The sequence below is a fragment of the Malaclemys terrapin genome, chromosome 7 (genome assembly GCF_027887155.1).
Source record: "Malaclemys terrapin pileata isolate rMalTer1 chromosome 7, rMalTer1.hap1, whole genome shotgun sequence".
Classification (NCBI taxonomy): domain Eukaryota; kingdom Metazoa; phylum Chordata; order Testudines; family Emydidae; genus Malaclemys; species Malaclemys terrapin.
This window is the reverse complement of record NC_071511.1, coordinates 83,221,660-83,226,790: the sequence shown is the minus strand read 5'-3', so window position 1 is coordinate 83,226,790 and position 5,131 is coordinate 83,221,660. Positions and strand designations below refer to the sequence as shown.

The 5,131-nt window shown below is 48.3% G+C and overlaps 1 non-coding gene across 1 annotated transcript; it reads right to left on the bottom strand.

Annotated features, from left to right (window-relative positions):
- Positions 1–4,543: 4,543 nt before the first annotated feature.
- On the bottom strand, positions 4,544–4,625 carry TRNAS-UGA (transfer RNA serine (anticodon UGA)). The gene has a single exon. It is a non-coding gene; the product is annotated as a tRNA-Ser (tRNA).
- Between the last annotated feature and the right edge of the window lie 506 nt (positions 4,626–5,131).

Sequence of the window (5,131 nt, the reverse complement as noted above, 5' to 3'; positions counted from 1 at the left end):
CAGGGAGAAAATCTTCACTGAGTACCAATATTTGCTGGAATAAACAGGAGAATGTATTAAGACTTCAGCAGTTTTTGTGATGCACTCTGGCTTTCAACATCATCTTCTGTCCGAGTGAGCTATTTTTCCCCTCACATCCTCCGTAAGCACCACCAGTGGAAGTGACATGTCAGTGATAATATTTATTTTAAAACTCTTATCAACTTGATGCTTTCTTTTCAGGTTTATTAAAGCAATGAAACATACCTTTCTGAAATACAGACTGTAAGGTGGTCAGTAGAAAATTGCTTTATATATATATATATATATATATATATATATATATATATATATATATATATATATATATATATATATATACACACATACACACACACACACACACACATAGTGGAAAATGAGGATTTATAGCACAGTTTGTCCATAATCCAAATTTGTTTTATTAATTTTGTATGATTATAGTACTACACAAATTACAGTTTTCTTATATGTTCCAGCTGAAATTTTGTGGTTACATAACTCAAAATGACTGAAGTTAGAAACTCTAGCCTTGACTTAATTTATAGTTCTGACACAGGAAGCAAAATCAATCCACATATTTGTTTTAAAAATGTTCATTGAAATATTTTCTATTGGGTTTCTTGCAATACTCACTGTGATTTAGATCTCAGTCCTAGAAAGATTTATGTATCTGCTTAAATTCTTGTAGCATCAGGGCCTTATGCCAGGTCTACACCTAAGAATTAGATCTACCTAGCTACATGGCTCAGGGCTATGAAAAATGTTGTGTCCACCATGATGTAATTATGTTGACTTGACCCTCAGTGTAGATGCGGCCAGGTTGATGGAAGAACTCTTCTGTCAACATAGCTACCACCTCTTGGAGAGGTGGGTAACTTACCTCAATGGAAAAACCTCTTCCCTAGGAACTTCTAGGAACTGTCTATGCTATAGTGGCACACTTGCAGCATTGTTGCTGTCTGCTGTAGCCACTGTAGTGTAGATATAGCCTTAGAATGTTAGGTTGACACAAATAGAAATTGCACAAATAACACCTCAGTAAAGGACATCCAGATGAAGGCCTTATTTAAAGGTCCTGAGTTAAAAGAATGTCTTGGCTGAGGTAAATCTTCCAAATTAAGCTTTGCTTGGCTAAGGCCTCCAGATTTAAAAAGGCATTAATTAAGACTTCCTGGTTTAAGTATGTCTTATTTAACAGTTTCTGCCTTACTGCCACTTAAGCAGTTCAGGATCTGTCACTTATGTATATGTTACTAATATAAAGTAATTTAGAAGCATTAAAACAGTCCTAAAGAGATTTAGCAGCCCTGAGATGCTCCTGAAGAGTTTTATCAGCAGTGAGGCACCTTAAAGTGCGTTAGCAGCTAATCGTCTGATTTCTTTCTTTCTCTGTCACGCACACACGTCATTATTTTAAGGGTGAGATAAATGCACACAAAAAAATCAATAAACTGATATGTTAGGATTTCTAAAAGAACAATGAATCATGTTGTTCTTACATTTTATTCTTGTTTTCTTTCTTAATGTACACCTTAATGAATAGTTTGTTAAAATCATTTTGTAAGAGACATAGACTGTGCAATAGAACTGAGATCACATTGCTTTTAAAACTCTAACTTTTCAGTTTGCTAAATTTAGTATGCTTGAGTTCTCAGTGCTGCACTGTTGTTAAAGTATACCATGCATTTAAAAAAAAAATCAAAGCTACTGTTACTTGTACTTCACTCTATAGTGAAAGAGACACTATAGTCAGGACTTGTTTACAGTACAAAATTGGTCAACTTAATTTAGGTTGACCTACATCCACCGCAGTAATTCAATCAGCTGTTGGTGTCCCCACAACCCTGCTGGTGGTGGTGTGTCTTCACCAGGAACACTTGTACCAACTTAAATGGGGCATTGTGGGGAACTGACAGCCACATAGGGCTAACAGCGGGAGCCCCCACCCATCCTGGGTGATAGCCCAAGCTGAGTCCAGGGCAGGCTCAATTTCACAGCATCTAGCCTAGCAGCCATGAAATTGACTTTCTTGTCAGTGTCATGGCTCTAGCTATGAGCCCCCTGCTGCTCTGAGACAGAGGCAGCCCTGAAACTGATAAGAATGACAGCCAACAGCCAATGTAAGTAATGCAGTATCTACATGAACACTGCATCACTTTAATGTAGGGTGACTAGATATCCTGATTTTATAGGGACAGTCTTATTCTTATATAGGCTCCTATTACACCCCACCCTGTGTCCCGATTTTTCACACCTGCATAAGCGCTACACTTCTTGTAGAGGTGGAGTTATGTCGGTGTAGCAGGCCACTTAGGTGGAAGCAGCATTGTAGTGTGGGTACGTCTTCACTACCCGCCGTATCGGTGGGTAGCAATTGATTTATCCGGGATCGAGATATTGCATCTCATTAAGACACGATATATCGATCCCCGAACACACTCACCGTTGATTCCGGAACTCCACCAGAGCGAGTGGCGGTAGCGCAGTCGACATGGGAGCCGTGGCCATCGATCCTGCGCTGTGTGGACCCCAGGTAATTCGATCCAAGATACTTCGACTAAGTTGCATATCTTGGATCGATCCCCCTCTCCCCCCCCAGTGTAGACCAGCCCTGATATAATTAGTATAGACCAAGCCTCTGTTTGGGCTGCAGAATTCAAATAAAGGATGTTTTGAACCATTTGTCTGTCTCGGAATCTCAAATTTATTTCTTCCTTTGATGACTTTAAACAACCTGAAAAATCTCATTGTTTGTTACACAAATATCAACAGGTTAGTAAGCTCATAGCATGATGTGTGCTCCAGAGCATGGAGACACTGGTATTGTTGGAACTCCCCCTGTCATCTTTTGTTCCCTCCAAGATGAAATTTTGGCCAAACTCAAGGGCGTTTGCAAAGCATTTGGATTTCAGCATAACTGCATTTTGAAAAGCTTGGAAAATGCAGTATCCCCACCGGTTTTCTGTCCAGCTCTAGTGCTCTATCACCCCCATCTAACATATCAAAACATAGGTGCAAACTTTCCCCGGCGCCAGTGAGTGCTGGCACCTCCCCGCCCCTGCCCCGACTCCACCCTTTCCCTGCCCCCCCATTTCAACCCTTTCCCCAAAGTCTCCAAACCAACTCCGCCCCCTCCCTGCCCCTATCAGACCCCTTCCCCAAATCCCCGCCCCAGCCCCGCCTCTTCCCTGAGTGCGCTGCTTTCTCTCTCCTCCCCCATCCCTCCCAGCCCGTGCGAAACAGCTGTTTCGCGGCACAAGCACTAGGAGCTGGGGGGGAAAGCAGGTACGTGATGCACTCAAGGAGGAGGCGGAGGTGGAAGGCAGAGGTGGAGTGGAGGTGAGCTGGGCGGGGTCGGGGAGCTGCCGGTGGGTGCTGAGCACCCACCAATTTTTCCCCATGGGTGCTCCAGCCCCAGAGCACCCATGGAGTCGGCACCTATGTATCCAAGCATTTATATCAGGGGAGGGCAAACTACGGCCCACGGGCCGGATTCAACCTGTCAGGGCTTTCAATGCAGCCCGCAGGATTGCCCGCCCCATGGTGCAGCGGGTCTAAGGCAGGCTTCCTGCCTACCCTGGCCCTGCAACGCACCTGGAAGAGGCGAACACCATGTCCCTGCAGTTCCTGGGGCGGGTGGGGGGGGGCAGAGAGCTCTGTGCGCTGCCTCCTCCTTGAGTGCATCACGTACCTGCTTTCCCCCCCAGCTCCTAGTACCACTGCACCCGCAGCTCCCATTGGCTGGGAACAGGAAACAACGGCCAATGAGAGCTTCGGGGGTGGTACCCGCAGGTAAGGGCAGCATGTGGCAGAGCTGCCTGCCCCCCACCCCCAGGAGCCACTGCCGGATGTAGTAGCCTCTTCTGGGAGTGGCGCACAGCACAGCTAGCCCCACTGTGCACCGCTGCCACCCCAGAGCCACTCGAGGTAAGCGGTGCCGTGCCGGAGCTTGCACCCTGAACACCTCCTGCACCTCAACCCCCTGCCCTGAGCCCCCTCCTGCACCCCAACCCTCTACCACACTCCCCAATCCCCTGCCCTGAGCCCCCTGCTGCACCCCAACTCCCTAACACACTCCACACACCCCTCCTGCACCCCAATCCCCTGCCCCGAGCCCCCAACCTCCTGCCTTGAGCCTCCTGCCATACCTTGCACCCTTCCTGCACCCCAACCCCCTGCCCGAGCCCTATATTCATGGCCCTGCATGCAATTTCCCCACCCCAACCCTCGGCCTCGGGCTAAAAAGTTTGCCCACACCTGATTTAGATCCATGGTCATCAAGGTAGCCAAGTGCATCTGGCTTGATGGTACCCTTCCTCTCCAACTGGGACATATTTCAGCTTCCTTCGTCTACTTAATTTTAATATTTGTAAACCCCTTAATTCAGGGCAGGAGGCGGGTGGAGGAGTTGGGGCAGTGCTAACATCTGAGGAACGATCCGCCACTTATCTGTTGATACAAAATCCTATTCAGCTACGGGAAAGGGTTTTAAATGAAAAGAAAATTTTGATCCCTTCAGTTTCGCAGCGAGCAGGGTTCGAACCTGCGCGGGGAGACCCCATTGGATTTCAAGTCCAACGCCTTAACCACTCGGCCATCGCTGCTACTGAAAGCACAATGCGCCGGTACGATACTTTACCAACAACAGCTTTGCCTGCGATTTCCTCCTTCCGTTTGTCGTGTGGGCACAGACGAATGAGAAACGCGCCTCGCCGCCTTCCCATAGCCAAAGAGGAGCGGGCAGGCCCCATAGCCGGTCCCGCCCAGAGTTGGAGACAGAGCGGCCTAGCAGTTTTTCTTCTTCTCGTGCTCTGCTGTTGGCCTGGTCCGAGTAGAGAGCTGGGTGCAGCTGCTCCGCGGCAGGCTGTGGGAGCAGGGGCCATGGCTAAACGGGGGGACGCTGACGAGGAAGAGCCGAGCACAGAAGAACCGCAAAGACGAAAGCCGCCGCGCGCCTCGTGCTGCAGCAGAGGCAGCGGGACAGGTGCGGGGGGGCCCCGGAGCTGTTACCAGAGAGTCTGACACAGACACAAACACCTGCCCGGCTGCCCCCAACAGCCTCCCAACGCACCACTATCCCAGAAGAACCCCCCACCCCCACCCCCACAAC